Consider the following 22,378-nt stretch of genomic DNA (forward strand, 5'->3'; position numbering starts at 1 on the left):
CCTGTCTATATGGTTGGGGTGCAGGATGTAGTGGGGTGTAGTATGGGGCTGTGTAGGGTGTAATGGGGCGTGTCAGTCGCGTGCTGGGGTGTCAGCTGTCGCGTCTCTCCAGGTTTGGTGTTTAGTTGGGTGTAGGAGGGGGTTGTGAAGGGTGTAAGGGTATATCATGGTTTTGGGGTGTCAGCTGTCTATACTGTTGGGGTGCAGGATATGGTGGGGTATTAGGGGGTGTAGCAGGGGGCTGTGTAGGATGCTATGGAATATGTCAGTCAGGCGTTGGGGTGTCAGCTGTCAACTCTCTCCAGGTTTGGGGTTCCGTTGGGTGTTCTGGGGAGTAGAAGGGGGTTGTGAAGAGTGTAAAGGGATATCATGGTTTTGGGGTGTCAGCTGTCACCTGTCTATGGTGTAGTGGACTTTATATGGGGGCTGTGTAGGATATAATGGGGTATGTCAGTCGGGTGTAAGCTGTCACCTCCCTCCCGTTTTGGGGTACAGTTGGGTGTTGGTCTGTCAGTTGTCGGCTGTCTCCAGTTTTGGGGTACAGACGGGTGTTGGGGTGTCAGCTGTCACCTCTCCCCAGGTTTGGGGTTCAGCTGGGTGTTTCGGAGAGGGTTGTGAAAGGTATACCATGGTTTTGGGGTGTCAGCTGTCACCTGTCTATACTGTAGGGGTGCAGAATGTAGTGGGGTATAGTAGGGGGGTGTAATGGGGTATGTCAGTTGGGTGTTGGGGTGTCAGCTGTCACCTCTCCAGGTTTGGGGTTCAGTTGGGTGTAGGAGAAGATTGTGAAAGGTATACCATGGTTTTGGGGTGTCAGCTGTCACCTCTCCCCAGATTTGGGGTTCAGTTGGGTGTTTCGGAGAGGGTTGTGAAAGGTATACCATGGTTTTGGGGTGTCAGCTGTCACCTGTCTATACTGTAGGGGTGCAGAATGTAGTGGGGTATAGTAGGGGGGTGTAATGGGGTATGTCAGTTGGGTGTTGGGGTGTCAGCTGTCACCTCTCCAGGTTTGGGGTTCAGTTGGGTGTAGGAGAAGATTGTGAAAGGTATACCATGGTTTTGGGGTGTCAGCTGTCACCTGTCTATACTGTTGGGGTGCAGAATGTAGTAGGGGGTTCTGTAAGGTGTATTGGAGTACGTCAGCTCTCACCTCGCTCCAGTGCTTTAGCCTCCTAAGCAGAAAACATTGGGAAAGCAGCTCATATCTGCTGCGCATGCGCAGTGCCGGTCCGCCGGGCAATGTACTGATGGGCGCTTGGCATTTCGCGCGTGCGCAGTAAGGCCGGCGTCTGCGCCGCTTCTCGTGGCCATATTTAATGTGGGCAGACTGATCTAAAAGGAGGAAAAAGTGGTGTGTGGGCGGAAGTCGTCTCCCCCTTCGTTCCTTGCCTTTACGCGTCCCCACCGGTGTGACGGGCAGCAGAATGTGACAATACACCGGATGTGACGCCGCTTGGGCTTGTTTCTGGGCGCGGAGATCACACCGGTAACCCCGAAGCCCCGCCCACACAGGTAGGTCACGTGTTCGATAGCGAAAGGTTGCCTGGGCGAAGGCTGGGCACGGATAAGTGATGCAGCGAATGACCCCCCTCCCTGGATACCCTACTATGGTGTGCTTTGTGGAAGATTGGTCCCTGGAGTCCCTTCGTCTGTGTGGATGAAAATATTGGGGGTCCTAACACCAACTGGGGGGGCAGGCAACACTGAGCATAGCAAATTAATCTGTAACTGTACAACACAGGCCATTCAGGGTGACAGTTACCTCCGTTCTCTGCGCTGCGAGCTGCATTGAAGGTGTTCCGCGGGGGCGGGCTCAGTCTACACTCCATAAACAAGCACGCTTCCACTGCAACCATTACTGTATATTGGCCTGTACAAGGTGTTCTGCAGGGGCGGGCTCAGTCTACACTCCATAAACAAGCACGCTGCAACCATTACCGTACATTGGCCTGTACTGGGTGTTCTGCAGGGGCGGGCTCAGGCTATACATCCTGGGTCACACTACCATTCTTGTATATTGGTCCATTTAATGTGTTCTGCTGGGGCGGGTTCAGTCTATATGTCCTGGGCTACACAACCATTCCTGTGTAATGGCCCACTAAAGACGTGAAGGAATGTGTTTCGCAGGGGCGGGCTCAGGCTATACATCCTGGACCACACTACCATTCTTATATATTGGTCCATTGAATGTGTTTTCCGCTGGGGCGGGCTCACTCTATATGTCCTGCGATACACAACCATTCCTGTGTAATGGGCCACTAAAGATGTGAAGGAATGTGTTCTGCAGGGGCGGGCTCATGCTATACATCCTGGGCCACACAACCATTCCTGTGTAATGGCCCATTAAAGATGTGAAGGAATGTGTTCTGCAGGGGCGGGCTCAGGCTATACATCCTGGACCACACTACCATTCTTGTATAATGGCCCAATGAAGGTGTTCTGTGGGGGTGGGCTCCGTCTAAACGCTATGTAGACATGCACGCTCTGCTGGGCCACACGACCATGGTAGTGGCTGCAAAGAGGCTGAGATGCAGCACTAAGACCCCTTTCACTCTGAAGCCGTTTAGCGTTAAAAATATCGCTATTAAAACGCTCATAAAACGCTCTCCATGCATCTCAATAGACCCTTTCACACTGAGTCCTGCAAGCAGCATCTTTGGAGCAGCTTTTGGGCGCTGAAAAAAACGCTCCAAAAACGCCCCTCTCCATTGAAATGAATTGAAAGCGCTGTAAAAACGCCTTGCCCTTTCCCACTGAGGCACTGCAAAAACGCCCTAAAACGTTAGGGTCTTAGCGGTGCTTTACCAGCACATTGGGATTGCAGATGAGGCTTCGCTCGAAAACCGCCCCAGTGTGAAAGGGGTCTAAAAGAAAATTCCAATAAAAAAAATAACCCTTTAGAGATAAAATAATAAAAACAACTTTTGCTACAATATCGCTTTTCAGTCCACAGATTTCCCCTGCAGTGCTTTATTTCTACCATTAGATGGCGTCAGTCTGATGGCTGACATTATCAGGTCCTCTAAACCAGTGGTCTCCAAACTGCGGCCCGGGGGCCAGATGTGGCCCTTTGCTAGCCTTTATCTGGCCCTTGGGGCACTATTCCTCCAACTAATATGAGAGAAGGGGGCACTATTTCTTCTACTGATATCAATGATGGGATACTATTCCTCCTACTGATAGGGGCCCTACTCCTCCTCCTCCTACTGATAGGGGCCCTACTCCTCCTCCTACTGATAGGGGCCCTACTCCTCCTCCTACTGATAGGGGCCCTACTCCTCCTACTACTGATAGGGGCCCTACTCCTCCTCCTACTGATAGGGGCCCTACTCCTCCTCCTACTGATAGGGGCCCTACTCCTCCTCCTACTGATAGGGGCCCTACTCCTCCTACTACTGATAGGGGCCCTACTCCTCCTCCTACTGATAGGGGTCCTACTCCTCCTCCTACTGATAGGGGTCCTACTCCTCCTCCTACTGATAGGGGCCCTACTCCTCCTCCTACTGATAGGGGCCCTACTCCTCCTCCTACTGATAGGGGCCCTACTCCTCCTCCTACTGATAGGGGCCCTACTCCTCCTCCTACTGATAGGGGCCCTACTCCTCCTCCTACTGATAGGGGCCCTACTCCTCCTACTACTGATAGGGGCCCTACTCCTCCTCCTACTGATAGGGGCCCTACTCCTCCTACTGATAGGGGCCCTACTCCTCCTCCTACTGATAGGGGCCCTACTCCTCCTCCTACTGATAGGGGCCCTACTCCTCCTCCTACTGATAGGAGCCCTACTCCTCCTCCTACTGATAGGGGCCCTACTCCTCCTCCTACTGATAGGGGCCCTACTCCTCCTCCTACTGATAGGGGCCCTCCTCCTCCTCCTCCTACTGATAGGTGCCCTACTCCTCCTCCTACTGATAGGGGCCCTACTCCTCCTCCTACTGATAGGGGCCCTACTCCTCCTCCTACTGATAGGGGCCCTACTCCTCCTCCTACTGATAGGAGCCCTACTCCTCCTCCTACTGATAGGGGCCCTACTCCTCCTCCTACTGATAGGGGCCCTACTCCTCCTCCTACTGATAGGAGCCCTACTCCTCCTCCTACTGATAGGGGCCCTACTCCTCCTCCTACTGATAGGGGCCCTACTCCTCCTCCTACTGATAGGGGCCCTACTCCTCCTCCTACTGATAGGGGTCCTACTCCTCCTCCTACTGATAGGTGCCCTACTCCTCCTCCTACTGATAGGGGCCCTACTCCTCCTCCTACTGATAGGGGCCCTACTCCTCCTCCTACTGATAGGGGCCCTACTCCTCCTCCTACTGATAGGGGCCCTACTCCTCCTCCTACTGATAGGGGCCCTACTCCTCCTCCTACTGATAGGGGCCCTACTCCTCCTACTGATAGGGGCCCTACTCCTCCTGATAGGGGCCCTACTCCTCCTCCTACTGATAGGGGCCCTACTCCTCCTCCTACTGATAGGGGCCCTACTCCTCCTCCTACTGATAGGAGCCCTACTCCTCCTCCTACTGATAGGGGCCCTACTCCTCCTCCTACTGATAGGGGCCCTACTCCTCCTCCTACTGATAGGGGCCCTACTCCTCCTCCTACTGATAGGGGCCCTACTCCTCCTCCTACTGATAGGAGCCCTACTCCTCCTCCTACTGATAGGGGCCCTCCTCCTCCTCCTACTGATAGGTGCCCTACTCCTCCTCCTACTGATAGGAGCCCTACTCCTCCTCCTACTGATAGGTGCCCTACTCCTCCTCCTACTGATAGGGGCCCTCCTCCTCCTCCTCCTACTGATAGGTGCCCTACTCCTCCTCCTACTGATAGGGGCCCTACACCTCCTCCTACTGATAGGGGCCCTACTCCTCCTCCTACTGATAGGGGCCCTACTCCTCCTCCTACTGATAGGAGCCCTACTCCTCCTCCTACTGATAGGGGCCCTACTCCTCCTCCTACTGATAGGGGCCCTACTCCTCCTCCTACTGATAGGAGCCCTACTCCTCCTCCTACTGATAGGGGCCCTACTCCTCCTCCTACTGATAGGGGCCCTACTCCTCCTCCTACTGATAGGGGCCCTACTCCTCCTCCTACTGATAGGTGCCCTACTCCTCCTCCTACTGATAGGAGCCCTACTCCTCCTCCTACTGATAGGGGCCCTACTCCTCCTCCTACTGATAGGGGCCCTACTCCTCCTCCTACTGATAGGGGCCCTACTCCTCCTCCTACTGATAGGGGCCCTACTCCTCCTACTACTGATAGGGGCCCTACTCCTCCTCCTACTGATAGGGGCCCTACTCCTCCCCCTACTGATAGGGGCCCTACTCCTCCTACTAACCACCAACCCTGAGGCCACATTTATTCTCACTGGTGCTGGGCCCGGGACATTTTCTGCCCCCCGCTAACCACAATCCGGCCCTCCTAAAGTCCGAAGGACAATAAGGCTGCATTCACACCTGAGCGTCGGTCGTTCGGCGTTTTTTTCCGGCGTTTTGTCGCGCGTATTCATGCTTATTTGCGCGTTTGCATACAGCGTTGTCCGACGTTTTTGTACTTTGACGTTTTTTATTTTAGCCAATAGGAAAAACTATCATCTTTTCAAGTTCTATTGATTAAAGCGACGAAACGCCCGTAGCAAACACCCGTTGTCGCGCAAGTCGCTTGAATCGAGCGTTTCCATTACTTTCTATGGGAAATGGAAACGCTCAAATACGCCCAAACCGCGCAATACGCGCGACAAAAAAGGGTCCGGAACTTTTTTTGGCTACAGGCGATGGGCGTCAGGCGCATCAGCGTTCAGATGTGAACCATCCCCATAGACTTTCATGTATTTTGGTCCCTCTGGCGTTTGTGAGCGTCGCGCTACAGGCGACAAAACGCCTAGGTGTGAATGGGCTCTTAAGTGGCCCTTTGTTTGAAAAGTTTGGAGACCCCTGCTCTAGACCCACCCTCAGCCTGCAACTGGACAGTAAACTGTAGACATGTGCACTGCCGAAAAATTCTTTTTTTTCGTTTTCGTTTCATTGTTTTTTTTTTTTTTTGGAAATTCGTATAATTCAAAAAAAAAAAAAATCATTTTTGTTTCATTCTTTTTTTTTTTTTTGCTTTTTTCGGAAATTCGAAAATTTGGAAATTCGGAATTCCGAATTTTCGAATTTCCGAAAAAAGCAAAAAAACGGATGAAACAAAAACATTTTTTTTTTCGTAAATTCTAAAAATTCTGAAATTTCCCATTCTCGAATTTTTGAAATTTAGAATTTTTTAATTTTCGAAATTCCGAATTTTCGAAATTTCGAAAATTCGGAAAATTCAGAAATACGAAAATTCGGAATTAACTAATTTCTCAAAATTCGTTAAAAAATGTATTTGAAACTAAACGAATTGCACACGTCTAGTGAACAGAGAAGCAGCACAGTGATGAGCTCATCTCTTCCTGTCAGCACATGATCTGATTGGCTCCTTGTGCTGTTTCTTCCCGACACTCCAGCCCTGCTGTGCAAGGACTGCAATTGTCTGATACGGGGTCATTTAGTCACACCGCTTGCATTTGAAAAATATATTAACAGATGTATTACTGATTAAAGAGCAGCATTCATTTATATCCTTCATATCTGACCAGGATTCGGCTTTTTCATGTCTCCCTCTGTGCTTTAGGTGGCGCCAGCAGCAGATCCGGCTTCTGGGGAAATACCAGAGAAGAGCCTGCGGGGGCGGAGACTCAGGATGAACGCCTCCCAGCGGGTAGGTTACCTAGTGCAATAGAGAGCGTTTCTGCGTCCGCCACCCCACAGGTGACCAACATAGAGTGGACTTAGCCCAGCATCCCAACCCAACGGGAGACCCGAGCCACCAGCCGGCACGTCCGCCGGCTGGCCGGAGTCCTGAACAAAGCCGGATTTGGCTTCAATCGGGTCTTTGATGTAGTAACCAGACCAGGAAGTGACCTCCGATGTAGAAACCAGGAAGTGACCTCCGATGTAGAAACCAGGAAGTGACCTCTGATGTAGAAACCAGGAAGTGACCTCTGATGTAGAAACCAGGAAGTGACCTCCGATGTAGAAACCAGGAAGTGACCTCCGATATAGAAACCAGGAAGTGACCTCCGATATAGAAACCAGGAAGTGACCTTCGATATAGAAACCAGGAAGTGACCTCCGATGTAGAAACCAGGAAGTGACCACAGAACGGCCCTTCTGGTTGGGTTTAAATAAAAAAAAAAATTACAGTATTCAAAAATGCCGATCTTGGCGTTTTGAATACTTTGAAGTGCAGAGATGGGGTTTGGGGTGGTTTAGACCCCCGATCCCTCCATAAAGAGTACCTGTCACTGACTATTACAAAGGATGTTTACATTCCTTGTGACAGCAATACAAATTATCAGAATTGTTTTTTTTTTTTTTTAAGGAACAGTGTAAGAATAAAAATAAATACGAAAAACAAACAAACATGTAAAGCGCCCCTTTGCTCTGTGTTTGCACGCCAAAGAAAACGCATACGTAAGTCACGCCCACAAATGTAAACGGTGTTCAAACCACACATGTAAGGTATCGCCGCGATCATCAGAGCAAGAGCAATAATTTTAGCGCAAGACCTCCTCAGTAACGCTAAACTGGTAACCGCTAAGAAAAATGTAAGCGTCACCTACGGAGATTTTTAAAGCGGAGGTTCCGCCGATTTTTTGTTTTATTCTCTAGGGTCTCCGCTAAAAAAATAACATATATATCTATCTATCTATATATATATATATATATATATATATATATATATATATATATATCTCTATATTATATATATATTAGGGCTGTTACTGTTCAAAATTTTTCTGTTCGATTAATCGTTTTTTTTTTAAATCGATTAATCGACTAATTTTGATTAATTATAACGCACATACAGATCCAACTACTTTTAGCTGATCTCCTTGCAGGCTGATTTCCAGTGTAGCTACCAACCACTGGAAAAATGGATAGCAGGATACAAAAAACACACAAAGGCAGCGCTCGATGGGAATAGCATTAAAACTTTTATAGTCTTCTAGTAGGTAACCAAATAAATATTGCACTGGAGATAAAATAGATGTAGCTACATAAACTGTAAAAATGGTGCGAGTAATACCAAACGGTAGCAAAAGCAGTCATAAAAACATGTAGCCAAGTATGATACTGGTATAAAAATGTGTAAAACGATACCACTGCTGAATCCAGATGAGGAGAGGTTAACATCAGTCCGTCGGCATGTAGATGTCCCATGAATGGAATTATCACAACTCCCAGTGGATGGTTGTAGAATCCCAGGTTGATAGAGGGAAGTGATAGAGGGAAGTGTAACAGCCCTTGCGTGTGGCAGATAATAAGGTCCCGCCGGCATGCAGATATGAAGGCACAGCAAAGGAGACCTTCAGATGGACCCGGCCACCCCCCGCCAGTGTCCGTGACACTACTGACGGAACTCCCTGAAGGCCCAGAAGCCGGCGGAGAGGTGAGTACCAATCAAAAGAATTGTAATCGATCAAAAAAATTAAAGATTAATCGATTAATTATAAGTTAATTTGCACAGCCCTAATATATATATATCTATATATATCTATATAGATCTCTATATATATATATATATATATATATATATATATATATATATATAATGTTTGGGGGTTCTAGGCAATTTTCTAGCAAAAAAATACTTTTAAAAAGATTTTAACTTGTAAGCAACAAATGTCAGAAATAGGCCTCTTCTTGAAGTGGTTAATATTGCTTTTTCTTTCTTTCGTGAATTTAACTAACATGCCGCAACTGCCAGGCGTCACATGGTTGCGGTACGGCCCCATTGACGGGAATCGGCACTGCTTGTCAACTCAACTAGTTTTATTTAACTCCAAACCCCCTTGTTGTTTTTGTTTTCCCTCTTGCCTGTAGAGAAGCATTCTCTTTAACGAGGAAGTAAAGCCCAAAAAAATAAAAAATACACCCTGCAAGACAAAGACATAGGGCCAGATTCACGTAGAATCGCGGCGGCGTAACATATCCTAGATAGGTTACACCGCCGCAATTTTTCATCGCAAGTGCCTGATTCACCAAGCACTTGCGATGAAAACTACTCCCGCAGCCTCCGGCGCAAGGCGGGCCAATTCAAATGGGCGTGTGCCATTTAAATTAGGCGCGCCCCCGCGCCGGACCTACTGCGCATGCTCCGTTTCCTAACTCCCGCCGTGCTTTGCGCGCCGTGACGTTATTTTTCTGAACGGCGGCGCGCGTAGCGTACTTCCGTATTCCCGGACGGCTTACGCAAACTACGTTAAATTTTGAATTTCGATGCGGGAACGACGGCCATACTTTAGACAGCAATACACTAGCTGACTAAAGTTAGGGCACCAAAAAAAACGACTAACTTTGCGACGGGAAACTTGACTAGCGGCGACATAGCGAACGTGAAAAACCGGCGTGGATCCGCCGTAACTCCTAATTTGCATACCCGACGCTGGTTAACGACGCGAACTACCCCCAGCGGCAGACGCGGGACTGCATTCTAAGATCCGACAGTGTAAAACAATTACACCTGTCGGATCTTAGGGATATCTATGCGTAACTGGTTCTATGAATCAGTCGCATAGATAGAAACAGAGATACGACGGAGTATCTCATTTGTGAATCTGGCCCATAATGAGCTAGTATGCATAGCTCATTATGAAGTACTTACCTGAGATCGAAGCCCCCGCAGCCGACCTCGTCCGCCTCCTCCGTCTTAATTTTTCCAACTTTTTTGGAAAAATTTACTTTCATGAATTAAAAAAAAAATTAAAAAGTAAAGTTAGCCCAATTTTTTTTATATAATGTGAAAGATGATGTTACGCCGAGTAGATAGATACCAAACATGTCACGCTTTATAATTGCACGCACTCGTGGAATGGCGACGGACTACGGCACCTAAAAATCTCCATAGGCAGCGCTTTTTTTACGGTTACCAGGTTAGAGTTACAGAAGAGGTCTACAGCTAGAATTATTGCTCTCACTCTGACGATCGCGGCGATACCTCACATGTGTGATTTGAACACCGTTTACATATGCGGGCGCGACTACCATATGTGTTTTCTTTGCTGCGCGAGCTCGCGGGGACAGGGGTGCTTTAAAAAAAATATATATTATTATTTATTTTTATAATACAAAATTGTGTTTTATTTTTTTTAAATTGATCACTTTTGCTGTCACAAGGGATGTAAACATTCCTTGTGACAGTAATAAGTGGTGACAGGTCCTCTTTATGGAGGGATCTAAAATACCCCCGATCCCTCCTTTGCACTTCAAAGTATTCAGATCGCCGGAAATGGCGATTCTGAATACTGTGTATTTTTTTTTTTAAAACCGGCGCCATTGGCAGCCGAGTAACCCGGAAGTGACGTCATGACGTCGCTTCCGTGTTTACATTGAAGAGACTGAATCAAAGCCGTTCGCGGCTCCTTTTCAGTCTCTCTCTAGGCGCCGGAGGTGGGCTTCGTGGATCGGGTCTCCCAGTGGGACGGGAGGCCCGGTAAGAGCGGCGGAGGCGGAGGCGGCGGGAGGAGGGGGGGATGTCCCCTCCCGTTCCTCCAGGATAACAACCAAGCGCCTTTTAGTCGCATGGGTTGTTATCCTTGGAAAGCCAATCGCCGGCTCTAAAAAATGATACCTGCAGCTGTGGGCATCATCTCGGTATAACCCCCGAAAGCCGAGGACGCATATCTGCGTGCGCTCGACGGCAAAGGGTTAATCTAGGCTTACCTGTAGGTAAAAATGGTCTGTAAGGGTTTACAACCACTTTGTGAGTTCTTTCACACTCACAGCGCTCGGGTGCCCGCAGGACTTTTTTTGACGCCCCGGCAAAGCGCAGCGCCCCAGTGTGAAAGCACTCTGGCTTTTACACTGGGATTGCAGCTGAGGCTTTTTACAGGCACTGGGGTGGATTCAAGAAGCAATTGCGCCTGTGTAACCATAGGTTACACAGCGCAATTGCTTACTTGCCCCGGCGTAACGAGTGCTCCTGATTCAGGAACCTCGTTACGCCGACTGCAGCCTAAGATCTGCGCGGCATAAGGCTCTTATGCCACGCATATCTTAGGCTGCAGTCTTACGTTGGCCGCTAGGTGGCGTTCCCGTTGTGCTCAGCGTATAGTATGCAAATTGCATACTAACGCCGATTCACAACGTTGCGCGAGCCCTGCGTACGCAATTTACGTTGTTTCCGTACGGCGGTTTTTGCGCAAGGCTGCCCCTGCTATTAGGGGCAGCCAATGTTACGTATACCCGTCGTTCCCGCGTCGCGAAATTTGAATTTTACGTACTTTGCGTAAGTGATTCGTGAATGGCGCTGGACGCCATTCACGTTCACTTTGAAGCAAATGACGTCCTTGCGACGTCATTTGCCGCAATGCACGTCGGGAAAGTTTCCCGACGGAGAATGCGCTCTACGATCGGCGCGGGAACGCGCCTAATTTAAATGATTCCCGCCCCCTACGGGATCATTTAAATTGCGCGCGCTTGCGCCGGGCATTTTGCCGGCGCGCCCGCGCAATTTACGGAGCTTCTGCTCCGTGAATCGAGGGCAGCGCAAAAAATTTGTCGCATCAAAGTGGGACCAAATAAATGAATGTGAATAGGAGTGACTTTATCATTACCGTTCAGCTGCTGCACCTGCAGGGCTGTAATGAAGAAAATTGCAGGGCCTGCTTCCCTTTAGACGTGTTCCTATTGGGAGTATCTCTCCAAAGGTTGAATTTTTGTTGCAGGGGATGCCTGAATCTGACTTGTATCTTAGTGCAGACTTCTGGGAAAATCAGTGAGCCAATCACACAAGCAGGAAATGACATATCTGGGAGTGGTCAGTATACATTCTGTGTACAGAACGCCTCCAGGTAGCCATATTGCGTTTGACAGAAAATGACAGCGGCTGCAGCGTGAAAAGGAAAGGTTCAATTACAATATGACTTGTATAGCAATTGTCCTCCCTGATGATCATCCCTTGTCTGTGTCTCGCAGGCGGCGGTGCGGTTTGCGGATGTGGCGGCCTCGTTCTCGGAGGAGGAGTGGGAGCGGCTGGAGGAGTGGAGGCGGGATCTGTATGGGGATGTGATACGGGACATACATGGCGCGCTGTTAGATCTCGGTGAGTGCGAGGCGGGGGATGTGTGATGAAGGAGCGCAGGGGGGAGGGCACATGGCAAATGAGAGCGCAGGGGGGAGGGCTCAGTGTCCAGATAGCATTATGTAGCCAATACAGAACTACAAGTCCCAGCAGTCCCAGTATCCAGCTAACAGCACACAGCCAATACAGAACTACAAGTCCCAGCGGTTCCAGTATCCAGCTTACAGCACACAGCCAATACAGAACTACAAGTCCCAGCAGTCCCAGTATCCAGCTAACAGCACACAGCCAATACAGAACTACAAGTCCCAGCCATCCCAGTATCCAGCTAACAGCACACAGCCAATACAGAACTACAAGTCCCAGAAGTCCCAGTATCCAGCTAACAGCACACAGCCAATACAGAACTACAAGTCCCAGCCATCCCAGTATCCAGCTAACAGCACACAGCCAATACAGAACTACAAGTCCCAGCCATGTCAGTGTCCAGATGGCAGCACACAGCCAATACAGAACTACAAGTCCCAGCCATGTCAGTGTCCAGATGGCTGCACACATCCAATACTGAACTACAAGTCCCAGTATCCAGCTAACAGCACACAGCCAATACAGAACTACAAGTCCCAGCCATCTCAGTGTCCAGCTAACAGTGCACAGCCAATACAGAACTACAAGTCCCAGCCATCTCAGTGTCCAGCTAACAGTGCACAGCCAATACAGAACTACAGGTCCCATCCATCTCAGTGTCCAGCTAACAGTGCACAGCCAATACAGAACTACAAGTCCCAGCCATCTCAGTGTGCAGATAGCAGCACACAGCCAATACAGAACTACAAGTACCAGCCACCTCGGTGTGCAGATAGCAGCACACAGCCAATACAGAACTACAAGTACCAGCCACCTCGGTGTCCAAATAGCAACAAACCGCTATTAAAAGAACTACAAGTCCCAGTGTCCGAATAGCAGCATGCAGTCAACATGGAACTAGTCACAGTGTCCAGTTAGTAGCACACAGCCAATACAGAACTACAAGTCCCAGCGGTCCCAGTGTTTGAAGTCAACATGGATTTACAAGTCTCAGCAATCTAGGCATCCAGTTAGCCAACCAATGGCTCCCAGTGCCCCAGCAAAGCCAGTGACATGGAAGTGAGGGGAAAGAAGAAGAGCCATAGGCTTCTTCTGCAGTCAGTCAAGTGCTGCGAGGAGGTCGCAGGGTGTGTGGCTTAGCTGCACTGTGTGTGTGTGTGAGTGTCTATGGGTGCACACAGCCCAGCTTGGGAACACTTGCACATGGGTGGCCCCCGGAAGAGAGGAGGAGCAGACAGAGCTGGCGGGGGATTCCATGAGAGGAGGTAATGGAGTGCTCTGTGCAATAGCGTTGCACAGAGCAGGTAAGTATAACATCTTTGTTATGTTTCTTGATCACTGGCTGCAGCCAATTGACTGCAGCCTCTGATCAGTGTATTCTCACTAGATGGAGGAATCTGAATGAAAACAAACTGCACTATAGGCAAAAATTGTAGTTATAACCCCTGACAGATTCTTTTTTTTTCCACCAACTGTGTCCCATTGCAGAGATTTCCCTTCACTTCCTGTCCCATAACCAAACAGGAAGTGAGAGGAAATCCCTGCGAATTAAAGGAATTTCTTGAAGACCCCCCCCCCCCCCCAGATCACCACAACTAGTGTCCCCATTGGAAGATTTCCCTTCTATTACTTTTCTGGGGACAACACAAAATTTGGGGTTTTCTTTTACTTTCACTTTGAATGATAATGGTAAACAGGACTAATCGAGAGGGTGGCAGAGACAGCAATGAGAACTGACAGGAGCGCTAATCCCTTTCCACGCTATCCAAAACGAAAAAAAAAAGTTATGCCGTTAATTATACTTCAGCCCCGGAAGATTTTACCCCCTTCCTGACCGAAGCACTTTTTACTATTCGGCACTGCGTCGCTTTAACTGACAATTGCGCAGTCGTGCGATGCTGTACCTAAACAAAATTGGCGTCCCTTTCCCCACACAAATAGAGCTTTCTTTTACTGGTATTTGATCACTTCTGCGGTTTTTATTTTTTGTGCTATAAACAAAACAAGAGCGAAAATTTAGAAGAAAAAAAAACAACTATTTTTTTACTTTTTGCTATAATAAATATCCCCCCAATTTTTTTTTTTTTAAACAATTGTTTTCATCAGTTTAGGCCAATATGTATTCTTCTACATATTTTTGGTAAAAAAAAATCACAATAATATATATTGATTGGTTTGCGCAAAAGTTATAGGGCCAGATTCAGGTACACTTGCGGCAGTGTAACGTATCGTCTTTATGTTACACCGCCGCAAGTTTTCAGCGCAAGTGCCTGATTCACCAAGCACTTGCGTGTAAACTTACGGCGGTGTAACGTAAAGCCGTCCGGCGCAAGCCCGCCTAATTCAAATGGGGCGTGTACCATTTAAATTAGGCGCGTTCCCGCGCCGAACGTTCTGCGCATGCTCCGTTTGGAAATTTCCCGTCGTGCTTTGCGCGAAATTACGGCGCCCTAATGTGTTTTTTGAACGGCGACGTGCATTACGTACTTTTGTATTCCCGGACGTCTTACGCAAAAAAAAATGTGAAATTCGACGCGGGAACGACGGCCATACTTTAACATGGCTGGTCTAAATCTAAGCCATGAAATAGGCTTAAGTTTGCGACGGGAAAAACTGACTAGCGACGACGTAAGAGAATGCGACGAACGCGCGTACCTACGTGGATCGCCGTAAACAGCTAATTTGCATACCCGACGCTGGAAAACGACGCAAATTTCACCCAGCGGCCGCCGGAGAATTACACCTACGATCCGAAGGCGTACAAAGCCGTACGCCTGTCGGATCTATGCCAAAAGCCGTCGTATCTTGGTTTGAGGATTCCAAATCAAGATACGACGCGGCAAATTTGAATATACGCCGGCGTATCAGTAGATACGCCGGCATATTTCTGCTGTGAATCTGACCCATAGCGTCTAGAAACTATGGAAAAGATTTATGTTGTTTTTTTTTTTACTATTAATGGCGGTGATCTGGTATTGCGAAATTGCGTCAGACAGATCTGACACTTTTGATGCATTTTTGGGACCGGTTGCGCCCGCCGGCCACATGCATTGGGTCCCCCACTGTGCAGCTTGCACCCCCTCTGGTGGCTTTCCTGGGCAAAGTCGTATATGTACGGGATTTTGCCCAGGAGAGACGTTCTACCGCAGTATATCTGCGTGAGCCGGTCGGGAACTGGTTAAGCAGTATAGTAATATAGTGATCTGTGCCATAGTAGAGTAGGGTGGAGCGGTCATTAACCTCATCTGTGTTTTCCAGGATATCACATAGAAAACTCGAAAGTTCTCTTCCGGGTTATAGGTGACCATACGCCCTGCAAACTGGAGCGCTCCAAGAAAGGTAGTGGCCAAGCGCCTTCCTTCCTCTCATCCTTTCTTCCCTTCTTTTTTTTATATTCTTCTTTTGTTCCTTCCTTCCTTCCTCTCATCCTTTCTTCCCTTCTTTTTTTCTTATTCTTCTTTTGTTCCTTCCTCCCTAATTTTTCTTCCTTCCTCCACACCTTCCTTTCCTCCCTCCTTTATGTCATTCCTTCTACATTTCTTTCCTTTTTTTTTACCTCCCTTCCATCCCTCCTTTTTCTTTTTATCTTTTCTTCCCTCCTTTCTTTTCTTCCCTTTACCCGCTTTCCCTACTTTTTCTTCCTTCCTTATATTCCCCATTCCTCCTATTCATTCCTTCTACCTTTCTTTTCCTTTTTCCTCTCTTCTTTCTTTTCTTCATTCCTCCCTTGTTCCCTCATATCTCTCTCGCTCTCTCTCTCTCTCTCTCTCTCTCTCTCTCTCTCTCTCTCTCTCTCTCGCTCGCTCGTAATTTCTTCTACTTTTCTTTCTTTTTTTACCTGCCTTTCATCGCTCTGTTTTTTTTCTTTCCTTCTTCATTTCCTTCTTCATTTCCTTCTTTATCTTTATCTTTTATCTTTATCTTTATCTTTTATCTTCCATTCCTTCCCTTTTCCCTCCTTTCTTTCCTTTCTTTTACCCTCCTTCCCTACTTTTTCTACCTTCCTCCTTTCCTTTCCCCCCCCCCATCGCTTCCACCCTCGCTTATTTAATTCCTTCTACCTTTCTTTTCCTTTTTTCCTCTCCTTTCTTTCTTTCTTTCTTTCTTTCTTTCTTTCTTTCTTTCTTTCCCTCCCTTCTTTCCTTCCTGTCCTTTTTTCTTTTCTTCCTCACTTCTTTCCTAATTTTTCTTCCTTCCTTTTTTCCTTGATTCTTTCCCCCACACCTCCCCCCCCCTCATTCCTTTTGCATTTCTTTCATTTTTTTACCTCCCTTCCTTCTCTCCTTTTTTGTTTTTTGCTTTCCTTCCCTCCATTTTTCCTTCTTCCATCCCTTCTTTTCTTCCTTCCTTTCTTTTCTTCCTTTTACACTCCTTCCCTACTTTTTTTACCTCCCTCCCTCCCCCCCCCCCCATAGCTTCCACCCCTCACTTATTTAATTCCTTCTACCTTTCTTTTCCTTTTTTCCCTTAATTTTCTTTTCCCTCCCTTCCTTCTTTCCTTGCTTTTTCTTTTTTCCTTTTCTTCCTCACTTCCTTCCTAATTTTTCTTACGTCATTCTTTCCTCCTTCCTCCACACCTTCCCCCCCCCCCCCTCATTCCTTCTGCATTTCTTTCATTTTTTTACCTCCCTTCCTTCTCTCCTTTTTTGTTTTTTGATTTCCTTCGTTCCCTCCTTCCTTCCTTCTTCCATCCCGTCTTTTCTTCCCTCCTTTATTTTCTCCCCTGCATTCCTTTCTTCCTTTTACCCCCTTATTTAACTCCTTCTACCTTTCTTTTCCTTTTTTCCCTTTCTTTCTTTCTTTCTTTCTTTCTTTCTTTCTTTCTTTCTTTCTGTCTTTCTTTCTTTCTTTCCCTCCCTTCCTTCTTTCCTTCCTTTCCTTTTTTCTTTTCTTCCTCACTTCTTTCCTAATTTTTCTTCCTTCCTTTTTTCCTTGATTCTTTCCTCCACCCCCCCCCCCCCCCTCATTCCTTATGCATTTCTTTAATTTTGTTTACCTCCCTTCCTTCTCTCCTTTTTTGTTTTTTGCTTTCCTTCTTCCATCCCTTCTTTTCTTTCTTCCTTTTACACTCCTTCCCTACTTTTTCTACCCCCTCCTTCCCCCCCATAGCTTCCATCCCTCACTTATTTAATTCCTTCTACCTTTCTTTTCCTGTTTTCCTTTTCTTTTCTTTTCCCTCCCTTCCTTCTTTCCTTCCTTTTCTCTTTTCCCTATCTTCCTCACTTCCTTCCTAATTTTTCTCACTTCATTCTTTCCTCCTTCCTCCACACCTTCCCCCCCCCCCCCCCTCATTCCTTCTGTATTTCTTTAATTTTTTACCTCCCTTCCTTCTCTCCTTTTTTGTTTTTTGCTTTCCTTCGTTCCCTCCTTCCTTCTTTCATCCCTTATTTTCTTCCCTCCTTTATGTTCTCCCCTGCTTTCTTTTCTTCCTTTTACCCCCCTTCCCTAATTTTTCTACCCCCCCCCCCCCCCATCGCTTCCATCCCTCACTTAAATCCTTCTACCTTTCTTTTCCTTTTTTCCTCTCATTTCTTTCTTTCTCTCTCTCTCTTTCTTTCTTTTCCCTCCCTTCCTTCTTTCCTTCCTTTCATTTACCTTTCTTCCTCACTTCCTTTTTTTTTTCTTCCTTCCTTCATTCATTCTTTCTTCCTCAACACCTCCCCCCTCATTCCTTCTGCATTTCTTTCATTTTTTTATCTCCCTTCCTTCTCCTTTTTTTTGTTTTTTGCTTTCCTTCCCTCCATCCTTCCTTCCATCCCTTCTTTTCTTCCCTCCTTTCTTTTCTTCCTCTAACTGTCTTTCCCCCATTCCTTCTATCCCTCCCTTATTTCATTCCTTTAACCTCTTTTTTTCCTTTCCTCCTTTTGTTTCCTTGTTCCCTCATATCTCTCTCTCTCTCTCTCTCTCTCTCTCTCTCTCTCCCCACGCTCCTTTCTTCCTTCCCTTTTTCTCTCTTTTTTTTAAGCTTCCTTCTTTCTTCCTTCTTTCTTCCCTCTTTTTTTTCTTCCTTTTTTCCCTTTCTTCCCTTTCTCTCCTCTCTTCTTTTCCTTCCGCTATTTTCTTCCTTCCTTCCTCTCGGCCACATTGTGACTCTGTGGTTTTGGTTCAGGTCTGGGGCCAGATATCCTGCTAAAGATAAAGTACCAGGAGCCCAGTGGCCCCTCTGGTAGTGTGGAGGGCCCAGGGGAAGGGCCACAGGTGATAGAGATGGAGCCCGGTGAGTGTGTCATGTAATAGTGACTCCAGATTCCAGTACGGATCAGTGGTGTGATGTCCTGCTATTGCTGTGCGTTTTCTGGTCAGATTTCCCACCGCAGATCAAGCAGGAACAAGAATCGCATGATGACGCGGATGTCCATCACTCTTACCAGCATGAGGATGGCGGGCGGTTCTCTACACCGGGCGAAGTATGCTCAGCCCCCCACCCTCCTGCTATATTCTACAGTGAGGCGGAACCAGCGGCTGGCACCCTCTCTCCTCATTTGCTGGGATCACCGTTCAGCATAGAGGTGAAGAATGAGCGGGAGGACGAAGTTCCTGACAATACCAAAACCACTGGTATGTATTATTTAAAGGTTTAAAGTATAACCAAAGGCAAAACATATATATATATGTGTGTGTGTGTGTATATATATATATATTTTTTTTTCGTTTTTGATAGAGTGGAGAGGGATTAGAACACCTGTCAGGTTTTTATTGTCATCAGTGTCCCCGTTAAGGAGATTCGTCCTCTCTATTTTTCCTGGCCCAGATTCAGGTACATTTGCGCGATATTTGCGGGATATTTTGCGCTGCCCTCGATTCACGGAGCAGTAGCTCCGTAAATTGCGAGGGCGCGCCGGCAAAATTGCCCGGCGTAAGCGTGCGCAATGTAAATGATCCCGCCGGGGGCGGGGATCATTTAAATTAGGCGCGCTTCCGCGCCGAGCGTACAGCGCATGCTCCGTCGGGAAACTTTCCCGACGTGCATTGCAGCAAATGACGTCGCAAGGACGTAATTTGCTTCAAAGTGAACGTGAATGGCGTCCAGCGCCATTCACGAATCACTTACGCAAACGATGTGAAATTCAAATTTCACGTCGCGGGAGCGGCGGCTATACTTTAGCATTAGCTGCCCCTACTATTAGAAGGGGCAGCCTTGCGCTAAAGTTGCCGTACGGAAACTCCGTACCTGGCTTGCGCAGGGCCCGCGCAAGTTTGTGAATCAGTGGTAGTATGCAATTTGCATACTACACGCTGATCACAATGGGAGCGCCCCCTAGCGGCACACGCAAGAATGCAGCCTAAAATCTGCGTGGCATAAGAGCCTTATGCCGCGCAGATTTTAGGCTGCAGTAGGTGTAACAAGGTTCCTGAATCAGGAGCATTCGTTACACCGGTGCAAGTAAGCAATTGCGCCGTGTAACCTATGGTTACACGGGCGCAATTGCTTCTTGAATCTGGGCCCCTGTTAACTATTAGGCTTCATTTCCATGGACGTTTTTGGACGTTTTTACAGTCACTTTTCTGAGCTTTTTTTGCAGCTGAAAAACGCCTCTCCATGTTAGTCTATGGCCTCATGCCCACCATGACGTTTTTGAGCTGTAGATGGCTGAGCCGTTTTTAAGCTGCAAAAAAAAACCAGGACCAGTGCGTTCTGAAGCTCCAGCCTTATAGCTGTAAAAACGCCAGACGTTAAAAAACGCTCAAAAACGTGCAAAAACGCAAAAAACGATACCGCAGCATTTTTGAGCTCCAGCTCAAAAAAAAAACAAATAAAAAAAAAAAACATGGACGGGCATTTTTAAGCTGTCAAAAAGGCTAAAAAAAGTGGCTGTAAAACCGTCCGTGGAAATGAAGCCTTATCTTCAAAAGGGAAAGTAAAAGAAAATCCCAAATGTTGGGTTGTCCCCAGAACAGTAATAGAGGGGAATTCTTCCATTAGGGACACTAGTTCTGGTGACCTGGGGGGGCCTCAGTGGATTCCCTTAATTTGCAAAGATTTCTTTTCACTTCCTGTTTTGGCTGTGGGGCAGGAAGTGTAGGTGAAACTCTCCAATGGGACACAGATGGCAAAAATTCATCTGACAGGGGTTATAACCCTCCATTACTCTAATCAAAATCCAAAACAGGAGTCCTAGCACTGTGCTAGAACTCCTGTCACAGCTGAGATGGGAAGAGCACAGCTCACCCCTCTCACTGTGTAGAAATTGGACATCACACTGTAGCTGACTGAATTTGTATCGGTTTCTAGTTTGGACATCCGATTACTACAACGCAGTTAGTCAGTCAGTTACTTTTGCTGCTTGGTTTGATTTTAAATCCCCTACATAAAGTACATGGCCCGGATTCAGAGAGCAGTTACGACGGCGTATCTCCGGATACGCCGTCGTAACTCTGAGTGTGCGGGGTCGTATCTATGCGCCTGATTCAGAGAATCAGTTACGCATAGATTTCCCTAAGATCCGACCGGCGTAAGTGTCTTACACCGTCATATCTTAGGCTGCATATTTACGCCTGCCGCTAGGTGGCGCTTCCGGAGATTTACGCGAGGAATATGCAAATTAGGTAGATACGCCGATTCACAAACGTACGTCCGCCCGGCGCATTTTTTTACGTCGTTTACGTTAGGCTTTTTTCGGCGTAAAGTTACCCCTGCTATATGAGGCGTATCCTATGTTAAGTATGGACGTCGTTCCCGCGTCGAATTTTGAAAATTTTACGTCGTTTGCGTAAGTCGTTCGCGAATACGGCTGTACATAAATTACGTTCACGTCGAAAGCATTGATAGTTTGCGGCGTAATTTGGAGCATGCGCACTTGGAAACGTTCACAGACGGCACATGCGCCGTTCGTAAAAAAGGTCAAATACGCGGGGTCACCATTAATTTAAATAAAACACGCCCACATCATCCACATTTGAATTAGGCGGGCTTACACCGGACCACATACGTTACGCCGCCGTAACTTAGGGCGCAAGTTCTTTCTGAATACGGAACTTGCGCCCTAATTTACGGTGGCGTAACGTATCTGAGATACGTTACGCCCGCCGAGAGATACACTATTGTATCTGAATCCGGGCCCATGTTTTTATTTTTGTATTTGTTTTCTTTTCAGCTGAAGAGACCAGTTCTGATCTGAGTCCCAGCAAGACGAGACCGCTGTCCAAGATCCCGAGGGTCGGAGAGGCTCAGGAACTGACCACCAGAGAGCGTTCTCGGAGGCGGAAAGGTATTGCTCGTAAAATCAAGCCTATTGCTGCACTGCATGACTTTGACCGGAACAAACAGACTGAGCCCAGAGAGAATGAGGTACCGTGTGTCTTCCCTGATTGCGAGGTCAGCTTCTCCGGGGTACAGTGTTCCTTCCCCTCGAAGAAATCTGTCCCTACTCGTCACCATTGAAGGGTTTCAGGGAAGACGCCCCCATCGGTTTCCAAGAGGGAGGACAGACGTTTACCATGTGCGGTGTGTGCAGCAAGACCTTCTGCAATAACTCCAGCTTCCAGGTCCATATGCGGAGCCACACGGGGGAACGGCCTTTCAAATGTACGGACTGCGACAAGAGCTTCATCCGCAGCTCTCACCTGAAGATTCACCTGCGTACCCACACCGGAGAGCGCCCCTACAAGTGCACCGAGTGCGAGAAGAGCTTCCGCGACAATTCCAGCTTTGCCCGCCACCGGCGCATTCATACAGGAGAGAAACCTTACCAGTGCTCCATCTGCGGGAAATACTTCCGCAAAAAGTCCAACCTGAAGGACCACCAAAGGACGCACACTGGGGAACGCCCCTACAAGTGTCAGCACTGCGACAAGAGTTTCCACCAAAAATCAAACCTACGTGTCCACCAGAGGAACCATCATGCTGACAGCTGCTGAGCGATGAAAGTTGGGTGTTCTCACCCCCAGGCCCGTCGCAACAGGACAGGCAAAACAAACAATTGCTTGGGGCCCCCCGAGCTGGCCTGGGGCCCCCAACTTCCCCTTCCCAGGCTGTAGCGTGGCCAAGCTCCTTTTCCTTCCTCCTGTCAGTCCGGCTGGGTACCACGTGGTACAGGAGATTCAGTTTCCTGTCCCTGGCCGGACTGACAGGAAGTGCACACTGAGTGCTCACTTCCTTTCAGTCCGGCCAGGAACACAGGAAACTGAATCTCCTGTACCGTGCGGTACCTGATAGGGGACCTATAATGATAGAACACCAGACTAA

At 47.8% G+C, this 22,378-nt stretch overlaps 1 protein-coding gene and 1 pseudogene across 1 annotated transcript in view; one reads left to right on the plus strand and one right to left on the minus strand.

Annotated features, from left to right (window-relative positions):
• The window catches only part of LOC120936063 (zinc finger protein 717-like), a 34,152-nt gene extending 32,754 nt beyond the window's left edge, over positions 1 to 1,398 (minus strand). The window contains exon 1 of the mRNA XM_040348165.1: positions 1,151 to 1,398. The gene's annotated coding sequence lies outside the window, so the exon portion shown is untranslated. The remainder of the gene's footprint in view (positions 1 to 1,150) is intronic.
• Positions 1,293 to 22,155, plus strand: LOC120936064 (annotated as a pseudogene).
• The last annotated feature ends 223 nt before the right edge of the window (positions 22,156 to 22,378 follow it).

This window comes from Rana temporaria, chromosome 4 (assembly GCF_905171775.1).
Source record: "Rana temporaria chromosome 4, aRanTem1.1, whole genome shotgun sequence".
In the NCBI taxonomy this organism is placed as follows: domain Eukaryota; kingdom Metazoa; phylum Chordata; class Amphibia; order Anura; family Ranidae; genus Rana; species Rana temporaria.